The sequence below is a fragment of the Drosophila takahashii genome, unplaced genomic scaffold (assembly GCF_030179915.1).
Source record: "Drosophila takahashii strain IR98-3 E-12201 unplaced genomic scaffold, DtakHiC1v2 scaffold_18, whole genome shotgun sequence".
Lineage (NCBI taxonomy): Eukaryota > Metazoa > Arthropoda > Insecta > Diptera > Drosophilidae > Drosophila > Drosophila takahashii.
Genome location: NW_027221677.1, coordinates 1,598 through 25,441, shown reverse-complemented (window position 1 = coordinate 25,441; position 23,844 = coordinate 1,598). Strand labels below are relative to the sequence as shown.

Below are 23,844 nucleotides of genomic sequence, written 5' to 3'. Positions count from 1 at the left end.
AAAATTTATGTTTATCATATTATTTTGGCAATGCTATATATAAATGATATCTTATACATATAATTCAATTATAGCGATATGGAAATACCATATTATATGTATAAAGAAAAAAAATGTATAATAAAATATACATTGACATACAAATATGGCTAGTTGTATGGATATGCCGTATTCATTATATGGATACGGCATATAGATTATATAAATATGACCAAAAACTATTTTATATTGATATGGCAAATAAAGAAATTACTTGAATATGGAAATAAAAGAAGTTATATTGATATGGAAGAAAATAATGAGTCATATAGATATGTTGGCATCAGTACGAAATATGCCCAATTTACATACACCGGGGCCGCAGTACGAAAAATACCCAATATTTAGACGTCGTGGCCAAAAACATATATAGGGAGGCAGTGCTCGCCGACCGGCCGTATTGTTCAAAATTTATGTTTATCATATTATTTTGGCAATGCTATATATAAATGATATCTTATACATATAATTCAATTATAGCGATATGGAAATACCATATTATATGTATAAAGAAAAAAAATGTATAATAAAATATACATTGACATACAAATATGGCTAGTTGTATGGATATGCCGTATTCATTATATGGATACGGCATATAGATTATATGGATATGACCAAAAAATAATTCATAAAGAAATTATATGAATATGGCAGAAATAATTGGTTATATTAATATGATCAAATAATACTTTATATAAAAAAGTGAATATCTTTGGTTGGGTGGCAAAGAGAATTAAATATGCCCGATATATAGACGTCGTGGCCAAAAACTACTATAGGGTGAAGTGCTTGTCTGTTGGTCTATATATATACATATAATATTTTATGCGTACACATTATTATTATAGATAGTTAATATCTATCGTATGGGTGGCAAACGGAATTAAATAATTTCGATATTTAGACGTCGTGGCCAAAAACTACTATAGGATGGTCAGTGGTTGTCCACCAATTAATTATTGAACAAACCATATGAATATCATATGCTGTTGTCAATATAATGTATATCAATAATAATAAAAAATAAGGAGGTGGTACAGTAAGTAGTCCATCTACTATTGAACAAAATATATTATAATATATACTTTTGTTATCAATAGAACAACATATATTAAAATCAAAATATTATCCGTATAAATTTGTTTCTTAAATGAAATTAAGACTTGGCTACGCGGTTAATATTATAAACCCATGATAATAAGGTGAAACAGAGGTCAAGTTTCTATTATATATAGAATAACAAATTGTTTCCGACTTTTATCGTTAATCTTTGGTGGCAGGTATATATGATAATTTATATTAAATTATTATATCCCCTGTCGTTTGGGCACAGAGTATCGCTTGCCGGTACAATGTGTTTACAAAAAGCATTATAATAAAATATAATTGCAATATTAGTGATCAAAATAATTTCATATGCGCTCGGTTTTATATCATATATTACCAGAGAGTTATATGGAAAAGATAAATTTTAAATTTATCATCAAAATGCAAATGATTTAACTCAATATTTATATTGGTTAAACAAAAATTGTACATGTGTGGATACAATAATTATGTATGTTGAACAAAAATGATATTTTAGAATGAAATATGTATATATAATATAATAAAAACTTATAGAAAGAACAATATATATTGAAAATTGTGTTATAAAAAAGTTGTACTTTTTCTTTAACATCAATTATAAACTTGTTATATTAGTGGCGAAACAAGTAAAAATTAAAGAACGTATACGAATGCCATATAAAAATGGCCGTATTCGAATTAAAATAGAATTATTTCACAAAGCAAAAAAAAAATATTGAATTAAAATCAATATTTAAGAAAAACCGAACATATAAAATGGAAATAAAATCTATTATATTTATATTACTAATTTCTATTCAAAAAATATGAATGAAATATGAACGAAAACATTATTCTGGTTGATCCTGCCAGTAGTTATATGCTTGTCTCAAAGATTAAGCCATGCATGTCTAAGTACACACGAATTAAAAGTGAAACCGCAAAAGGCTCATTATATCAGTTATGGTTCCTTAGATCGTTAACAGTTACTTGGATAACTGTGGTAATTCTAGAGCTAATACATGCAATTAAAACATGAACCTTATGGGACATGTGCTTTTATTAGGCTAAAACCAAGCGATCGCAAGATCGTTATATTGGTTGAACTCTAGATAACATGCAGATCGTATGGTCTTGTACCGACGACAGATCTTTCAAATGTCTGCCCTATCAACTTTTGATGGTAGTATCTAGGACTACCATGGTTGCAACGGGTAACGGGGAATCAGGGTTCGATTCCGGAGAGGGAGCCTGAGAAACGGCTACCACATCTAAGGAAGGCAGCAGGCGCGTAAATTACCCACTCCCAGCTCGGGGAGGTAGTGACGAAAAATAACAATACAGGACTCATATCCGAGGCCCTGTAATTGGAATGAGTACACTTTAAATCCTTTAACAAGGACCAATTGGAGGGCAAGTCTGGTGCCAGCAGCCGCGGTAATTCCAGCTCCAATAGCGTATATTAAAGTTGTTGCGGTTAAAACGTTCGTAGTTGAACTTGTGCTTCATACGGGTAGTTACAACTTACAATTGTGGTTAGTACTATACCTTTATGTATGTAAGCGTATTACCGGTGGAGTTCTTATATGTGTTTAAATACTTGTATTTTTTCATATGTTCCTCCTATTTAAAAACCTGCATTAGTGCTCTTAAACGAGTGTTATTGTGGGCCGGTACAATTACTTTGAACAAATTAGAGTGCTTAAAGCAGGCTTCAAATGCCTGAATATTCTGTGCATGGGATAATGAAATAAGACCTCTGTTCTGCTTTCATTGGTTTTCAGATCAAGAGGTAATGATTAATAGAAGCAGTTTGGGGGCATTAGTATTACGACGCGAGAGGTGAAATTCTTGGACCGTCGTAAGACTAACTTAAGCGAAAGCATTTGCCAAAGATGTTTTCATTAATCAAGAACGAAAGTTAGAGGTTCGAAGGCGATCAGATACCGCCCTAGTTCTAACCATAAACGATGCCAGCTAGCAATTGGGTGTAGCTACTTTTATGGCTCTCTCAGTCGCTTCCCGGGAAACCAAAGCTTTTGGGCTCCGGGGGAAGTATGGTTGCAAAGCTGAAACTTAAAGGAATTGACGGAAGGGCACCACCAGGAGTGGAGCCTGCGGCTTAATTTGACTCAACACGGGAAAACTTACCAGGTCCGAACATAAGTGTGTAAGACAGATTGATAGCTCTTTCTCGAATCTATGGGTGGTGGTGCATGGCCGTTCTTAGTTCGTGGAGTGATTTGTCTGGTTAATTCCGATAACGAACGAGACTCAAATATATTAAATAGATATCTTCAGGATTATGGTGTTGAAGCTTATATAGCCTTCATTCATGGTGGCAGTAAAATGTTTATTGTGTTTGAATGTGTTTATATAAGTGGAGCCGTACCTGTTGGTTTGTCCCATTATAAGGACACTAGCTTCTTAAATGGACAAATTGCGTCTAGCAATAATGAGATTGAGCAATAACAGGTCTGTGATGCCCTTAGATGTCCTGGGCTGCACGCGCGCTACAATGAAAGTATCAACGTGTATTTCCTAGACCGAGAGGTCCGGGTAAACCGCTGAACCACTTTCATGCTTGGGATTGTGAACTGAAACTGTTCACATGAACTTGGAATTCCCAGTAAGTGTGAGTCATTAACTCGCATTGATTACGTCCCTGCCCTTTGTACACACCGCCCGTCGCTACTACCGATTGAATTATTTAGTGAGGTCTCCGGACGTGATCACTGTGACGCCTTGTGTGTTACGGTTGTTTCGCAAAAGTTGACCGAACTTGATTATTTAGAGGAAGTAAAAGTCGTAACAAGGTTTCCGTAGGTGAACCTGCGGAAGGATCATTATTGTATAATATCCTTACCGTTAATAAAAAAATTTGTTAATACAAATTTAATACAAATTACCAATATATATATATATATACATAATAATTATAATAATAATTATACCAAAAATATGATCTTAAAAGTAAAAGATCAAATAAATTTCGAACAAGCAAATCGAAATATTGTAATAATATAATATTATTACAAATAAATTAAATAGAAACAAACATAAAATTCGAACAAGCAAATCGAATTATTAATATAATAAAATATATTTTATATATTTATTATAAACTTTTGTGTGTATATGGACCATAATATACACGCGTTGCGAGATGTATTGGCCAACTAATTTGATGATGATCATACATTGGATAATGCAACAACCTAAAATATACAATGTTGTACCTGGTTTCAGGTTAATGTTTTATATAAAATTATCAATATATATTAACAAACAAATGCCATTACAAATAATACTTTGATATATATTGTTTATATAAAACTAAGACATTTCGCAGCATTTATTTTAGGTATATAAATACATTTATTGAAGGAATTGATATATGCCAGTAAAATGGTGTATTTTTAATTTCTTTCAATAAAAACATATTTGACCAAATTTAAAACCAATATTATAAAACTCTAAGCGGTGGATCACTCGGCTCATGGGTCGATGAAGAACGCAGCAAACTGTGCGTCATCGTGTGAACTGCAGGACACATGAACATCGACATTTTGAACGCATATCGCAGTCCATGCTGTTATGTACTTTAATTAATTTTATAGTGCTGCTTGGACTACATATGGTTGAGGGTTGTAAGACTATGCTAATTAAGTTGTTTATACAAATTTTATAATAAAATTTTATAAGCATATGGTATATTATTGGATAAAAATAATTTAATTATTTTATTCATAATATTAACAAATATATGAAAAACATTATCTCACAATAGTAATTAAACTTTGAGAAAAACGAAGAGGAATATTTTCTTTTTCAATCAAATAATACTGAGAAATGTCTAGCATAAAATATTATCTAGAATTGTCTCTTATTAATGATTTGAAATATGAAAAACGTTGACAATATTATTATTCTTCGTTAATTCGTTACAAATAAATGCCATTAATATATATATACGTCAGCTTTAAACGAATTTAATAAAATGTTTTATCATTATATATAAAGAATTAATTGCAAATAAAAGTTATATACAACCTCAACTCATATGGGACTACCCCCTGAATTTAAGCATATTAATTAGGGGAGGAAAAGAAACTAACAAGGATTTTCTTAGTAGCGGCGAGCGAAAAGAAATCAGTTCAGCACTAAGTCACTTTGTCTATATGGCAAATGTGAGATGCAGTGTATGGAGCGTCAATATTCTAGTATGAGAAATTAACGATTTAAGTCCTTCTTAAATGAGGCCATTTACCCATAGAGGGTGCCAGGCCCGTATAACGTTAATGATTACTAGATGATGTTTCCAAAGAGTCGTGTTGCTTGATAGTGCAGCACTAAGTGGGTGGTAAACTCCATCTAAAACTAAATATAACCATGAGACCGATAGTAAACAAGTACCGTGAGGGAAAGTTGAAAAGAACTCTGAATAGAGAGTTAAACAGTACGTGAAACTGCTTAGAGGTTAAGCCCGATGAACCTGAATATCCGTTATGGAAAATTCATCATTAAAATTGTAATATTTAAACAATATTATGATAATAGTGTGCATTTTTTCCATATAAGGACATTGTAATCTATTAGCATACCAAATTTATCATAAAATATAACTTATAGTTTATTCAAATTAAATTGCTTGCATTTTAACACAGAATAAATGTTATTAATTTGATAAAGTGCTGATAGATTTATATGAATACAGTGCGTTAATTTTCGGAATTATATAATGGCATGATTATCATTGATTTTTGTGTTTATTATATGCACTTGTAGGATTAACAATGCGAAAGATTCAGGATACCTTCGGGACCCGTCTTGAAACACGGACCAAGGAGTCTAACATATGTGCAAGTTATTGGGATATAAACCTAATAGCGTAATTAACTTGACTAATAATGGGATTAGTTTTTTAACTATTTATAGCTAATTAACACAATCCCGGGGCGTTCTATATAGTTATGTATAATGATATTTATATTATTTATGCCTCTAACTGGAACGTACCTTGAGCATATATGCTGTGACCCGAAAGATGGTGAACTATACTTGATCAGGTTGAAGTCAGGGGAAACCCTGATGGAAGACCGAAACAGTTCTGACGTGCAAATCGATTGTCAGAATTGAGTATAGGGGCGAAAGACCAATCGAACCATCTAGTAGCTGGTTCCTTCCGAAGTTTCCCTCAGGATAGCTGGTGCATTTTAATATTATATAAAATAATCTTATCTGGTAAAGCGAATGATTAGAGGCCTTAGGGTCGAAACGATCTTAACCTATTCTCAAACTTTAAATGGGTAAGAACCTTAACTTTCTTGATATGAAGTTTAAGGTTATGATATAATGTGCCCAGTGGGCCACTTTTGGTAAGCAGAACTGGCGCTGTGGGATGAACCAAACGTAATGTTACGGTGCCCAAATTAACAACTCATGCAGATACCATGAAAGGCGTTGGTTGCTTAAAACAGCAGGACGGTGATCATGGAAGTCGAAATCCGCTAAGGAGTGTGTAACAACTCACCTGCCGAAGCAACTAGCCCTTAAAATGGATGGCGCTTAAGTTGTATACCTATACATTACCGCTAAAGTAGATGATTTATATTACTTGTGATATAAATTTTGAAACTTTAGTGAGTAGGAAGGTACAATGGTATGCGTAGAAGTGTTTGGCGTAAGCCTGCATGGAGCTGCCATTGGTACAGATCTTGGTGGTAGTAGCAAATAATCGAATGAGACCTTGGAGGACTGAAGTGGAGAAGGGTTTCGTGTGAACAGTGGTTGATCACGAGTTAGTCGGTCCTAAGTTCAAGGCGAAAGCCGAAAATTTTCAAGTAAAACCAAAAACGCAATATATACAAATCAAGCTAATATAATATACTTGAATAATTTTGAACGAAAGGGAATACGGTTCCAATTCCGTAACCTGTTGAGTATCCGTTTGTTATTAAATATGGGCCTCGTGCTCATCCTGGCAACAGGAACGACCATAAAGAAGCCGTCGAGAGATATCGGAAGAGTTTTCTTTTCTGTTTTATAGCCGTACTACCATGGAAGTCTTTCGCAGAGAGATATGGTAGATGGGCTAGAAGAGCATGACATATACTGTTGTGTCGATATTTTCTCCTCGGACCTTGAAAATTTATGGTGGGGACACGCAAACTTCTCAACAGGCCGTACCAATATCCGCAGCTGGTCTCCAAGGTGAAGAGTCTCTAGTCGATAGAATAATGTAGGTAAGGGAAGTCGGCAAATTAGATCCGTAACTTCGGGATAAGGATTGGCTCTGAAGATTGAGATAGTCGGGCTTGATTGGGAAACAATAACATGGTTTATGTGCTCGTTCTGGGTAAATAGAGTTTCTAGCATTTATGTTAGTTACTTGTTCCCCGGATAGTTAGTTACGTAGCCAATTGTGGAACTTTCTTGCTAAAATTTTTAAGAATACTAATTGGGTCAAACCAATTAGTTCTTATTAATTATAACGATTATCAATTAACAATCAATTCAGAACTGGCACGGACTTGGGGAATCCGACTGTCTAATTAAAACAAAGCATTGTGATGGCCCTAGCGGGTGTTGACACAATGTGATTTCTGCCCAGTGCTCTGAATGTCAAAGTGAAGAAATTCAAGTAAGCGCGGGTCAACGGCGGGAGTAACTATGACTCTCTTAAGGTAGCCAAATGCCTCGTCATCTAATTAGTGACGCGCATGAATGGATTAACGAGATTCCTACTGTCCCTATCTACTATCTAGCGAAACCACAGCCAAGGGAACGGGCTTGGAATAATTAGCGGGGAAAGAAGACCCTTTTGAGCTTGACTCTAATCTGGCAGTGTAAGGAGACATAAGAGGTGTAGAATAAGTGGGAGATATTAGACTTCGGTTTGGTATCGTCAATGAAATACCACTACTCTTATTGTTTCCTTACTTACTTGATTAAATGGAACGTGTATCATTTCCTAGCCATTATACGGATATATTTATTATATCTTATGGTATTGGGTTTTGATGCAAGCTTCTTGATCAAAGTATCACGAGTTTGTTATATAATCGCAAACAAATTCTTTAATAAAACGGTGCATTTATGTATTTTTGATTTGAAAATTTGGTATAACTCCAATTACTCAGGTATGATCCAATTCAAGGACATTGCCAGGTAGGGAGTTTGACTGGGGCGGTACATCTCTCAAATAATAACGGAGGTGTCCCAAGGCCAGCTCAGTGCGGACAGAAACCACACATAGAGCAAAAGGGCAAATGCTGACTTGATCTCGGTGTTCAGTACACACAGGGACAGCAAAAGCTCGGCCTATCGATCCTTTGGTTTAAAGAGTTTTTAACAAGAGGTGTCAGAAAAGTTACCATAGGGATAACTGGCTTGTGGCGGCCAAGCGTTCATAGCGACGTCGCTTTTTGATCCTTCGATGTCGGCTCTTCCTATCATTGTGAAGCAAAATTCACCAAGCGTTGGATTGTTCACCCATGCAAGGGAACGTGAGCTGGGTTTAGACCGTCGTGAGACAGGTTAGTTTTACCCTACTAATGACAAAACGTTGTTGCGACAGCATTCCTGCGTAGTACGAGAGGAACCGCAGGTACGGACCAATGGCACAATACTTGTTCGAGCGAACAGTGGTATGACGCTACGTCCGTTGGATTATGCCTGAACGCCTCTAAGGTCGTATCCGTGCTGGACTGCAATGATAAATAAGGGGCAATTTGCATTGTATGGCTTCTAAACCATTTAAAGTTTATAATTTACTTTATAAACGACAATGGATGTGATGCCAATGTAATTTGTAACATAGTAAATTGGGAGGATCTTCGATCACCTGATGCCGCGCTAGTTACATATAAAAGCATTATTTAATACAATGACAAAGCCTAGAATCAATTGTAAACGACTTTTGTAACAGGCAAGGTGTTGTAAGTGGTTGAGCAGCTGCCATACTGCGATCCACTGAAGCTTATCCTTTGCTTGATGATTCGATAATAAACATAAATTTAATTGTGTTTATTTTGTTTGGCTTTTTTAAGTCAGAATATATATATATATAAAAATATATATATATAAATAATAATTATATTTAAATAAATTTTATTTAAATATATTTAACAATGGTAGCCATATGTATCGTCATCCTATTAGTGACGCGTATAAAAATATTCTAAGTCCGAACATGCAAATAAGAGACATATGCAAGTATATGTACTTCTTAAGGTAGCCAACTGAATCGTCATCCTATTAGTGACGTGTATACAAATATTCTAAGTCCGAACATACAAGTAAGAGACATATGCAAGTATATGTACCTCTTAAGGTAGCCAACTGAATCGTCATCCTATTAGTGACGTGTATAAAATATTCTAAGTCCGAACATACAAGTAAGAGACATATGCAAGTATATGTACCTCTTAAGGTAGCCAACTGAATCGTCATCCTATTAGTGACGCGTATAAAAATATTCTAAGTCCGAACATGCAAATAAGAGACATATGCAAGTATATGTACCTCTTAAGGTAGCCAACTGAATCGTCATCCTATTAGTGACGTGTATAAAAATATTCTAAGTCCGAACATACAAGTAAGAGACATATGCAAGTATATGTACCTCTTAAGGTAGCCAACTGAATCGTCATCCTATTAGTGACGTGTATAAAAATATTCTAAGTCCGAACATACAAGTAAGAGACATATGCAAGTATATGTTACTATTAATGTAGCCAACTGAATCGTCATCCTATTAGTGACGTGTATAAAAATATTCCAAGTCCAAACATGAATTATATGGATATGAAAATAATATTAAGTTCTAGTATGCATATGAAAAAAATGAGTTATATGGATATGGGAAAATAACAAGTTCTAGTATGGATATGAAAAAAATGAGTTATGTGGATATGGGAAAAATAATAAGTTCTAGTATGGATATGAAAAAAAAATGAGTTATATGGATATGGAAAAGAATACAGAGTTCTAGTATGGATATGGAAAAATGAGTTATATGAATATGGGAAAAATGATAAGTTCTAGTATGGATATGAAAAAATATTGAGTTATATGGATATTAAAGAAATAATAAGTTCTAGTATGGATATGGAATAAAATGAGTTATATAGATATGGCAAAAAATTTAATGTTCTAGTATGGATATGAAAAAAATTAGTTATATGAATATGGGAAAATTTATAAGTTCTAGTATGGATATGGGAAAAATAATAAGTTCTAGTATGGATATAAAAAAATATTGAGTTATATGGATATTAAAGAAATAATAAGTTCTAGTATGGATATGGAAAAAAATTAGTTATATTGATATGCTAAATAATGAGTTATATGCATATGGGAAAAATACTAAGTTGTAGTATGGATATGGGAAGAATACTGAGTTCTAGTATGGATATGGGAAAAATAATCAGTTCTAGTATGGATATGAAAAAATATTGAGTTTTATGGATATTGAAGAGATAATAAGCTCTAGTATGGATATGGAAAAAATTAATTATATTGTAATAGTAAATAATAAGTTATATGGATATAGGAAGAAAATTAGGTTCTAGTATGGATATGAAAAAAATTAGTTCTATGGATATGGGAAAAATAAAAAGTTCTGGTATGGATATGGAAAAATATTAAGTTATATGGATATTAAAGAAATAATAAGTTCTAGTATGGATATGGAATAAAATGAGTTATATAGATATGGCAAAAATATAATGTTCTAGTATGGATATGAAAAAAATTAGTTATATGAATATGGGAAAATTTATAAGTTCTAGTATGGATATGGGAAAAAGAATAAGTTCTAGTATGGATATGAAAAAATATTGAGTTATATGAATATTAAAGAAATAATAAGTTCTAGTATGAATATGGAAAAATATTATTTATATTGATATGGTAAATAATGATTTATATGGATATGGGATAAATACTAAATTCTAGTGTGGATATGGAAAAAACGAGTTATATGGATATGGAAAAATAATAAGTTCAAGTATGGATATGAAAAAAATTAGTTTAATAGTTATAGGTATGGAAAAAATTAATTATATAGATATAGAACAAAAAATAAGTTATATGGATATGGTGGCATCAGTACGAAATATGCCCAATTTACATACACCGGAGCCGCAGTACGATAAATACCCAATATTTAGACGTCGTGGCCAAAAACATATATAGGGAGGCAGTGCTCGCCGACCGGCCGTATTGTTCAAAATTTATGTTTTTCATATTATTTTGGCAATGCTATATATAAATGATATCTTATACATATAATTCAATTATAGCGATATGGAAATACCATATTATATGTATAAAGAAAAAAAATGTATAATAAAATATACATTGACATACAAATATGGCTAGTTGTATGGATATGCCGTATTCATTATATGGATACGGCATATAGATTATATAAATATGACCAAAAAATATTTTATATTGATATGGCAAATAAAGAAATTACTTGAATATGGAAATAAAAGAAGTTATATTGATATGGAAGAAAATAATGAGTCATATAGATATGTTGGCATCAGTACGAAATATGCCCAATTTACATACACCGGGGCCGCAGTACGAAAAATACCCAATATTTAGACGTCGTGGCCAAAAACATATATAGGGAGGCAGTGCTCGCCGACCGGCCGTATTGTTCAAAATTTATGTTTATCATATTATTTTGGCAATGCTATATATAAATGATATCTTATACATATAATTCAATTATAGCGATATGGAAATACCATATTATATGTATAAAGAAAAAAAATGTATAATAAAATATACATTGACATACAAATATGGCTAGTTGTATGGATATGCCGTATTCATTATATGGATACGGCATATAGATTATATAAATATGACCAAAAAATATTTTATATTGATATGGCAAATAAAGAAATTACTTGAATATGGAAATAAAAGAAGTTATATTGATATGGAAGAAAATAATGAGTCATATAGATATGTTGGCATCAGTACGAAATATGCCCAATTTACATACACCGGGGCCGCAGTACGAAAAATACCCAATATTTAGACGTCGTGGCCAAAAACATATATAGGGAGGCAGTGCTCGCCGACCGGCCGTATTGTTCAAAATTTATGTTTATCATATTATTTTGGCAATGCTATATATAAATGATATCTTATACATATAATTCAATTATAGCGATATGGAAATACCATATTATATGTATAAAGAAAAAAAATGTATAATAAAATATACATTGACATACAAATATGGCTAGTTGTATGGATATGCCGTATTCATTATATGGATACGGCATATAGATTATATAAATATGACCAAAAAATATTTATATTGATATGGCAAATAAAGAAATTACTTGAATATGGAAATAAAAGAAGTTATATTGATATGGAAGAAAATAATGAGTCATATAGATATGTTGGCATCAGTACGAAATATGCCCAATTTACATACACCGGGGCCGCAGTACGAAAAATACCCAATATTTAGACGTCGTGGCCAAAAACATATATAGGGAGGCAGTGCTCGCCGACCGGCCGTATTGTTCAAAATTTATGTTTATCATATTATTTTGGCAATGCTATATATAAATGATATCTTATACATATAATTCAATTATAGCGATATGGAAATACCATATTATATGTATAAAGAAAAAAAATGTATAATAAAATATACATTGACATACAAATATGGCTAGTTGTATGGATATGCCGTATTCATTATATGGATACGGCATATAGATTATATAAATATGACCAAAAAATATTTTATATTGATATGGCAAATAAAGAAATTACTTGAATATGGAAATAAAAGAAGTTATATTGATATGGAAGAAAATAATGAGTCATATAGCTATGTTGGCATCAGTACGAAATATGCCCAATTTACATACTCGTTGGACTCAGTACGAATAATACCCAATATTTAGACGTCGTGGCCAAAAACATATATAGGGAGGCAGTGCTCGCCGACCGGCCGTATTGTTCAAAATTTATGTTTATCATATTATTTTGGCAATGCTATATATAAATGATATCTTATACATATAATTCAATTATAGCGATATGGAAATACCATATTATATGTATAAAGAAAAAAAATGTATAATAAAATATACATTGACATACAAATATGGCTAGTTGTATGGATATGCCGTATTCATTATATGGATACGGCATATAGATTATATGGATATGACCAAAAAATAATTCATAAAGAAATTATATGAATATGGCAGAAATAATTGGTTATATTAATATGATCAAATAATACTTTATATAAAAAAGTGAATATCTTTGGTTGGGTGGCAAAGAGAATTAAATATGCCCGATATATAGACGTCGTGGCCAAAAACTACTATAGGGTGAAGTGCTTGTCTGTTGGTCTATATATATACATATAATATTTTATGCGTACACATTATTATTATAGATAGTTAATATCTATCGTATGGGTGGCAAACGGAATTAAATAATTTCGATATTTAGACGTCGTGGCCAAAAACTACTATAGGATGGTCAGTGGTTGTCCACCAATTAATTATTGAACAAACCATATGAATATCATATGCTGTTGTCAATATAATGTATATCAATAATAATAAAAAATAAGGATGGTACAGTAAGTAGTCCATCTACTATTGAACAAAATATATTATAATATATACTTTTGTTATCAATAGAACAACATATATTAAAATCAAAATATTATCCGTATAAATTTGTTTCTTAAATGAAATTAAGACTTGGCTACGCGGTTAATATTATAAACCCATGATAATAAGGTGAAACAGAGGTCAAGTTTCTATTATATATAGAATAACAAATTGTTTCCGACTTTTATCGTTAATCTTTGGTGGCAGGTATATATGATAATTTATATTAAATTATTATATCCCCTGTCGTTTGGGCACAGAGTATCGCTTGCCGGTACAATGTGTTTACAAAAAGCATTATAATAAAATATAATTGCAATATTAGTGATCAAAATAATTTCATATGCGCTCGGTTTTATATCATATATTACCAGAGAGTTATATGGAAAAGATAAATTTTAAATTTATCATCAAAATGCAAATGATTTAACTCAATATTTATATTGGTTAAACAAAAATTGTACATGTGTGGATACAATAATTATGTATGTTGAACAAAAATGATATTTTAGAATGAAATATGTATATATAATATAATAAAAACTTATAGAAAGAACAATATATATTGAAAATTGTGTTATAAAAAAGTTGTACTTTTTCTTTAACATCAATTATAAACTTGTTATATTAGTGGCGAAACAAGTAAAAATTAAAGAACGTATACGAATGCCATATAAAAATGGCCGTATTCGAATTAAAATAGAATTATTTCACAAAGCAAAAAAAAAATATTGAATTAAAATCAATATTTAAGAAAAACCGAACATATAAAATGGAAATAAAATCTATTATATTTATATTACTAATTTCTATTCAAAAAATATGAATGAAATATGAACGAAAACATTATTCTGGTTGATCCTGCCAGTAGTTATATGCTTGTCTCAAAGATTAAGCCATGCATGTCTAAGTACACACGAATTAAAAGTGAAACCGCAAAAGGCTCATTATATCAGTTATGGTTCCTTAGATCGTTAACAGTTACTTGGATAACTGTGGTAATTCTAGAGCTAATACATGCAATTAAAACATGAACCTTATGGGACATGTGCTTTTATTAGGCTAAAACCAAGCGATCGCAAGATCGTTATATTGGTTGAACTCTAGATAACATGCAGATCGTATGGTCTTGTACCGACGACAGATCTTTCAAATGTCTGCCCTATCAACTTTTGATGGTAGTATCTAGGACTACCATGGTTGCAACGGGTAACGGGGAATCAGGGTTCGATTCCGGAGAGGGAGCCTGAGAAACGGCTACCACATCTAAGGAAGGCAGCAGGCGCGTAAATTACCCACTCCCAGCTCGGGGAGGTAGTGACGAAAAATAACAATACAGGACTCATATCCGAGGCCCTGTAATTGGAATGAGTACACTTTAAATCCTTTAACAAGGACCAATTGGAGGGCAAGTCTGGTGCCAGCAGCCGCGGTAATTCCAGCTCCAATAGCGTATATTAAAGTTGTTGCGGTTAAAACGTTCGTAGTTGAACTTGTGCTTCATACGGGTAGTACAACTTACAATTGTGGTTAGTACTATACCTTTATGTATGTAAGCGTATTACCGGTGGAGTTCTTATATGTGTTTAAATACTTGTATTTTTTCATATGTTCCTCCTATTTAAAAACCTGCATTAGTGCTCTTAAACGAGTGTTATTGTGGGCCGGTACAATTACTTTGAACAAATTAGAGTGCTTAAAGCAGGCTTCAAATGCCTGAATATTCTGTGCATGGGATAATGAAATAAGACCTCTGTTCTGCTTTCATTGGTTTTCAGATCAAGAGGTAATGATTAATAGAAGCAGTTTGGGGGCATTAGTATTACGACGCGAGAGGTGAAATTCTTGGACCGTCGTAAGACTAACTTAAGCGAAAGCATTTGCCAAAGATGTTTTCATTAATCAAGAACGAAAGTTAGAGGTTCGAAGGCGATCAGATACCGCCCTAGTTCTAACCATAAACGATGCCAGCTAGCAATTGGGTGTAGCTACTTTTATGGCTCTCTCAGTCGCTTCCCGGGAAACCAAAGCTTTTGGGCTCCGGGGGAAGTATGGTTGCAAAGCTGAAACTTAAAGGAATTGACGGAAGGGCACCACCAGGAGTGGAGCCTGCGGCTTAATTTGACTCAACACGGGAAAACTTACCAGGTCCGAACATAAGTGTGTAAGACAGATTGATAGCTCTTTCTCGAATCTATGGGTGGTGGTGCATGGCCGTTCTTAGTTCGTGGAGTGATTTGTCTGGTTAATTCCGATAACGAACGAGACTCAAATATATTAAATAGATATCTTCAGGATTATGGTGTTGAAGCTTATATAGCCTTCATTCATGGTGGCAGTAAAATGTTTATTGTGTTTGAATGTGTTTATATAAGTGGAGCCGTACCTGTTGGTTTGTCCCATTATAAGGACACTAGCTTCTTAAATGGACAAATTGCGTCTAGCAATAATGAGATTGAGCAATAACAGGTCTGTGATGCCCTTAGATGTCCTGGGCTGCACGCGCGCTACAATGAAAGTATCAACGTGTATTTCCTAGACCGAGAGGTCCGGGTAAACCGCTGAACCACTTTCATGCTTGGGATTGTGAACTGAAACTGTTCACATGAACTTGGAATTCCCAGTAAGTGTGAGTCATTAACTCGCATTGATTACGTCCCTGCCCTTTGTACACACCGCCCGTCGCTACTACCGATTGAATTATTTAGTGAGGTCTCCGGACGTGATCACTGTGACGCCTTGTGTGTTACGGTTGTTTCGCAAAAGTTGACCGAACTTGATTATTTAGAGGAAGTAAAAGTCGTAACAAGGTTTCCGTAGGTGAACCTGCGGAAGGATCATTATTGTATAATATCCTTACCGTTAATAAAAAAATTTGTTAATACAAATTTAATACAAATTACCAATATATATATATATATACATAATAATTATAATAATAATTATACCAAAAATATGATCTTAAAAGTAAAAGATCAAATAAATTTCGAACAAGCAAATCGAAATATTGTAATAATATAATATTATTACAAATAAATTAAATAGAAACAAACATAAAATTCGAACAAGCAAATCGAATTATTAATATAATAAAATATATTTTATATATTTATTATAAACTTTTGTGTGTATATGGACCATAATATACACGCGTTGCGAGATGTATTGGCCAACTAATTTGATGATGATCATACATTGGATAATGCAACAACCTAAAATATACAATGTTGTACCTGGTTTCAGGTTAATGTTTTATATAAAATTATCAATATATATTAACAAACAAATGCCATTACAAATAATACTTTGATATATATTGTTTATATAAAACTAAGACATTTCGCAGCATTTATTTTAGGTATATAAATACATTTATTGAAGGAATTGATATATGCCAGTAAAATGGTGTATTTTTAATTTCTTTCAATAAAAACATATTTGACCAAATTTAAAACCAATATTATAAAACTCTAAGCGGTGGATCACTCGGCTCATGGGTCGATGAAGAACGCAGCAAACTGTGCGTCATCGTGTGAACTGCAGGACACATGAACATCGACATTTTGAACGCATATCGCAGTCCATGCTGTTATGTACTTTAATTAATTTTATAGTGCTGCTTGGACTACATATGGTTGAGGGTTGTAAGACTATGCTAATTAAGTTGTTTATACAAATTTTATAATAAAATTTTATAAGCATATGGTATATTATTGGATAAAAATAATTTAATTATTTTATTCATAATATTAACAAATATATGAAAAACATTATCTCACAATAGTAATTAAACTTTGAGAAAAACGAAGAGGAATATTTTCTTTTTCAATCAAATAATACTGAGAAATGTCTAGCATAAAATATTATCTAGAATTGTCTCTTATTAATGATTTGAAATATGAAAAACGTTGACAATATTATTATTCTTCGTTAATTCGTTACAAATAAATGCCATTAATATATATATACGTCAGCTTTAAACGAATTTAATAAAATGTTTTATCATTATATATAAAGAATTAATTGCAAATAAAAGTTATATACAACCTCAACTCATATGGGACTACCCCTGAATTTAAGCATATTAATTAGGGGAGGAAAAGAAACTAACAAGGATTTTCTTAGTAGCGGCGAGCGAAAAGAAATCAGTTCAGCACTAAGTCACTTTGTCTATATGGCAAATGTGAGATGCAGTGTATGGAGCGTCAATATTCTAGTATGAGAAATTAACGATTTAAGTCCTTCTTAAATGAGGCCATTTACCCATAGAGGGTGCCAGGCCCGTATAACGTTAATGATTACTAGATGATGTTTCCAAAGAGTCGTGTTGCTTGATAGTGCAGCACTAAGTGGGTGGTAAACTCCATCTAAAACTAAATATAACCATGAGACCGATAGTAAACAAGTACCGTGAGGGAAAGTTGAAAAGAACTCTGAATAGAGAGTTAAACAGTACGTGAAACTGCTTAGAGGTTAAGCCCGATGAACCTGAATATCCGTTATGGAAAATTCATCATTAAAATTGTAATATTTAAACAATATTATGATAATAGTGTGCATTTTTTCCATATAAGGACATTGTAATCTATTAGCATACCAAATTTATCATAAAATATAACTTATAGTTTATTCAAATTAAATTGCTTGCATTTTAACACAGAATAAATGTTATTAATTTGATAAAGTGCTGATAGATTTATATGAATACAGTGCGTTAATTTTTCGGAATTATATAATGGCATGATTATCATTGATTTTTGTGTTTATTATATGCACTTGTAGGATTAACAATGCGAAAGATTCAGGATACCTTCGGGACCCGTCTTGAAACACGGACCAAGGAGTCTAACATATGTGCAAGTTATTGGGATATAAACCTAATAGCGTAATTAACTTGACTAATAATGGGATTAGTTTTTTAACTATTTATAGCTAATTAACACAATCCCGGGGCGTTCTATATAGTTATGTATAATGATATTTATATTATTTATGCCTCTAACTGGAACGTACCTTGAGCATATATGCTGTGACCCGAAAGATGGTGAACTATACTTGATCAGGTTGAAGTCAGGGGAAACCCTGATGGAAGACCGAAACAGTTCTGACGTGCAAATCGATTGTCAGAATTGAGTATAGGGGCGAAAGACCAATCGAACCATCTAGTAGCTGGTTCCTTCCGAAGTTTCCCTCAGGATAGCTGGTGCATTTTAATATTATATAAAATAATCTTATCTGGTAAAGCGAATGATTAGAGGCCTTAGGGTCGAAACGATCTTAACCTATTCTCAAACTTTAAATGGGTAAGAACCTTAACTTTCTTGATATGAAGTTTAAGGTTATGATATAATGTGCCCAGTGGGCCACTTTTGGTAAGCAGAACTGGCGCTGTGGGATGAACCAAACGTAATGTTACGGTGCCCAAATTAACAACTCATGCAGATACCATGAAAGGCGTTGGTTGCTTAAAACAGCAGGACGGTGATCATGGAAGTCGAAATCCGCTAAGGAGTGTGTAACAACTCACCTGCCGAAGCAACTAGCCCTTAAAATGGATGGCGCTTAAGTTGTATACCTATACATTACCGCTAAAGTAGATGATTTATATTACTTGTGATATAAATTTTGAAACTTTAGTGAGTAGGAAGGTACAATGGTATGCGTAGAAGTGTTTGGCGTAAGCCTGCATGGAGCTGCCATTGGTACAGATCTTGGTGGTAGTAGCAAATAATCGAATGAGACCTTGGAGGACTGAAGTGGAGAAGGGTTTCGTGTGAACAGTGGTTGATCACGAGTTAGTCGGTCCTAAGTTCAAGGCGAAAGCCGAAAATTTTCAAGTAAAACCAAAAACGCAATATATACAAATCAAGCTAATATAATATACTTGAATAATTTTGAACGAAAGGGAATACGGTTCCAATTCCGTAACCTGTTGAGTATCCGTTTGTTATTAAATATGGGCCTCGTGCTCATCCTGGCAACAGGAACGACCATAAAGAAGCCGTCGAGAGATATCGGAAGAGTTTTCTTTTCTGTTTTATAGCCGTACTACCATGGAAGTCTTTCGCAGAGAGATATGGTAGATGGGCTAGAAGAGCATGACATATACTGTTGTGTCGATATTTTCTCCTCGGACCTTGAAAATTTATGGTGGGGACACGCAAACTTCTCAACAGGCCGTACCAATATCCGCAGCTGGTCTCCAAGGTGAAGAGTCTCTAGTCGATAGAATAATGTAGGTAAGGGAAGTCGGCAAATTAGATCCGTAACTTCGGGATAAGGATTGGCTCTGAAGATTGAGATAGTCGGGCTTGATTGGGAAACAATAACATGGTTTATGTGCTCGTTCTGGGTAAATAGAGTTTCTAGCATTTATGTTAGTTACTTGTTCCCCGGATAGTTAGTTACGTAGCCAATTGTGGAACTTTCTTGCTAAAATTTTTAAGAATACTAATTGGGTCAAACCAATTAGTTCTTATTAATTATAACGATTATCAATTAACAATCAATTCAGAACTGGCACGGACTTGGGGAATCCGACTGTCTAATTAAAACAAAGCATTGTGATGGCCCTAGCGGGTGTTGACACAATGTGATTTCTGCCCAGTGCTCTGAATGTCAAAGTGAAGAAATTCAAGTAAGCGCGGGTCAACGGCGGGAGTAACTATGACTCTCTTAAGGTAGCCAAATGCCTCGTCATCTAATTAGTGACGCGCATGAATGGATTAACGAGATTCCTACTGTCCCTATCTACTATCTAGCGAAACCACAGCCAAGGGAACGGGCTTGGAATAATTAGCGGGGAAAGAAGACCCTTTTGAGCTTGACTCTAATCTGGCAGTGTAAGGAGACATAAGAGGTGTAGAATAAGTGGGAGATATTAGACTTCGGTTTGGTATCGTCAATGAAATACCACTACTCTTATTGTTTCCTTACTTACTTGATTAAATGGAACGTGTATCATTTCCTAGCCATTATACGGATATATTTATTATATCTTATGGTATTGGGTTTTGATGCAAGCTTCTTGATCAAAGTATCACGAGTTTGTTATATAATCGCAAACAAATTCTTTAATAAAACGGTGCATTTATGTATTTTTGATTTGAAAATTTGGTATAACTCCAATTACTCAGGTATGATCCAATTCAAGGACATTGCCAGGTAGGGAGTTTGACTGGGGCGGTACATCTCTCAAATAATAACGGAGGTGTCCCAAGGCCAGCTCAGTGCGGACAGAAACCACACATAGAGCAAAAGGGCAAATGCTGACTTGATCTCGGTGTTCAGTACACACAGGGACAGCAAAAGCTCGGCCTATCGATCCTTTTGGTTTAAAGAGTTTTTAACAAGAGGTGTCAGAAAAGTTACCATAGGGATAACTGGCTTGTGGCGGCCAAGCGTTCATAGCGACGTCGCTTTTTGATCCTTCGATGTCGGCTCTTCCTATCATTGTGAAGCAAAATTCACCAAGCGTTGGATTGTTCACCCATGCAAGGGAACGTGAGCTGGGTTTAGACCGTCGTGAGACAGGTTAGTTTTACCCTACTAATGACAAAACGTTGTTGCGACAGCATTCCTGCGTAGTACGAGAGGAACCGCAGGTACGGACCAATGGCACAATACTTGTTCGAGCGAACAGTGGTATGACGCTACGTCCGTTGGATTATGCCTGAACGCCTCTAAGGTCGTATCCGTGCTGGACTGCAATGATAAATAAGGGGCAATTTGCATTGTATGGCTTCTAAACCATTTAAAGTTTATAATTTACTTTATAAACGACAATGGATGTGATGCCAATGTAATTTGTAACATAGTAAATTGGGAGGATCTTCGATCACCTGATGCCGCGCTAGTTACATATAAAAGCATTATTTAATACAATGACAAAGCCTAGAATCAATTGTAAACGACTTTTGTAACAGGCAAGGTGTTGTAAGTGGTTGAGCAGCTGCCATACTGCGATCCACTGAAGCTTATCCTTTGCTTGATGATTCGATAATAAACATAAATTTAATTGTGTTTATTTTGTTTGGCTTTTTTAAGTCAGAATATATATATATATATAAAATATATATATATAAAATAATAATTATATTTAAATAAATTTTATTTAAATATATTTAACAATGGTAGCCATATGTATCGTCATCCTATTAGTGACGCGTATAAAAATATTCTAAGTCCGAACATGCAAATAAGAGACATATGCAAGTATATGTACTTCTTAAGGTAGCCAACTGAATCGTCATCCTATTAGTGACGTGTATACAAATATTCTAAGTCCGAACATACAAGTAAGAGACATATGCAAGTATATGTATGTACCTCTTAAGGTAGCCAACTGAATCGTCATCCTATTAGTGACGTGTATAAAAATATTCTAAGTCCGAACATACAAGTAAGAGACATATGCAAGTATATGTACCTCTTAAGGTAGCCAACTGAATCGTCATCCTATTAGTGACGCGTATAAAAATATTCTAAGTCCGAACATGCAAATAAGAGACATATGCAAGTATATGTACCTCTTAAGGTAGCCAACTGAATCGTCATCCTATTAGTGACGTGTATAAAAATATTCTAAGTCCGAACATACAAGTAAGAGACATATGCAAGTATATGTACCTCTTAAGGTAGCCAACTGAATCGTCATCCTATTAGTGACGTGTATAAAAATATTCTAAGTCCGAACATACAAGTAAGAGACATATGCAAGTATATGTCTGTCTCTTAAAATAGATGACTGAATCGTCATCCTATTAGTGACGTGTATAAAAATATTCCAAGTCCAAACATGAGTTATATGGATATGAAAATAATATTAAGTTCTAGTATGGATATGAAAAAAATGAGTTATATGGATATGGGAAAAATAACAAGTTCTAGTATGGATATGAAAAAAATGAGTTATGTGGATATGGGAAAAATAATAAGTTCTAGTATGGATATGAAAAAAAAATGAGTTATATGGATATGGAAAAGAATACAGAGTTCTAGTATGGATATGGAAAAATGAGTTATATGAATATGGGAAAAATGATAAGTTCTAGTATGGATATGAAAAAATATTGAGTTATATGGATATTAAAGAAATAATAAGTTCTAGTATGGATATGGAATAAAATGAGTTATATAGATATGGCAAAAAATTTAATGTTCTAGTATGGATATGAAAAAAATTAGTTATATGAATATGGGAAAATTTATAAGTTCTAGTATGGATATGGGAAAAATAATAAGTTCTAGTATGGATATAAAAAAATATTGAGTTATATGGATATTAAAGAAATAATAAGTTCTAGTATGGATATGGAAAAAAATTAGTTATATTGATATGCTAAATAATGAGTTATATGCATATGGGAAAAATACTAAGTTGTAGTATGGATATGGGAAGAATACTGAGTTCTAGTATGGATATGGGAAAAATAATCAGTTCTAGTATGGATATGAAAAAATATTGAGTTTTATGGATATTGAAGAGATAATAAGCTCTAGTATGGATATGGAAAAAATTAATTATATTGTAATAGTAAATAATAAGTTATATGGATATAGGAAGAAAATTAGGTTCTAGTATGGATATGAAAAAAATTAGTTCTATGGATATGGGAAAAATAAAAGTTCTGGTATGGATATGGAAAAATATTAAGTTATATGGATATTTAAAGAAATAATAAGTTCTAGTATGGATATGGAATAAAATGAGTTGTAGAGATATGGCAAAAATATAATGTTCTAGTATGGATATGAAAAAATTAGTTATATGAATATGGGAAAATTTATAAGTTCTAGTATGGATATGGGAAAAAGAATAAGTTCTAGTATGGATATGAAAAAATATTGAGTTATATGAATATTAAAGAAATAATAAGTTCTAGTATGAATATGGAAAAATATTATTTATATTGATATGGTAAATAATGATTTATATGGATATGGGATAAATACTAAATCTAGTGTGGATATGGGATAATTATATATAGATATAGAACAAAAAATAAGTTATATGGATATGGTGGCATCAGTACGAAATATGCCCAATTTACAT

The 23,844-nt window shown here is 33.0% G+C and overlaps 6 non-coding genes across 6 annotated transcripts; all 6 read left to right on the top strand.

Moving 5' to 3' along the window:
* Positions 1-1,963: 1,963 nt before the first annotated feature.
* On the top strand, positions 1,964-3,959 carry LOC138914323 (small subunit ribosomal RNA). The gene has a single exon (XR_011420181.1). It is a non-coding gene; the product is annotated as a small subunit ribosomal RNA (ribosomal RNA).
* A 623-nt stretch (positions 3,960-4,582) lies between these two features.
* LOC138914321 (5.8S ribosomal RNA) lies at positions 4,583-4,761 on the top strand. The gene has a single exon (XR_011420179.1). It is a non-coding gene; the product is annotated as a 5.8S ribosomal RNA (ribosomal RNA).
* Positions 4,762-5,159: 398 nt separating this feature from the next.
* LOC138914324 (large subunit ribosomal RNA) lies at positions 5,160-9,114 on the top strand. The gene has a single exon (XR_011420182.1). It is a non-coding gene; the product is annotated as a large subunit ribosomal RNA (ribosomal RNA).
* A 5,524-nt stretch (positions 9,115-14,638) lies between these two features.
* LOC138914322 (small subunit ribosomal RNA) lies at positions 14,639-16,633 on the top strand. Its single transcript, XR_011420180.1, has one exon. It is a non-coding gene; the product is annotated as a small subunit ribosomal RNA (ribosomal RNA).
* Positions 16,634-17,256: 623 nt separating this feature from the next.
* Positions 17,257-17,435, top strand: LOC138914319 (5.8S ribosomal RNA). Its single transcript, XR_011420177.1, has one exon. It is a non-coding gene; the product is annotated as a 5.8S ribosomal RNA (ribosomal RNA).
* Positions 17,436-17,833: 398 nt separating this feature from the next.
* Positions 17,834-21,789, top strand: LOC138914320 (large subunit ribosomal RNA). Its single transcript, XR_011420178.1, has one exon. It is a non-coding gene; the product is annotated as a large subunit ribosomal RNA (ribosomal RNA).
* The last annotated feature ends 2,055 nt before the right edge of the window (positions 21,790-23,844 follow it).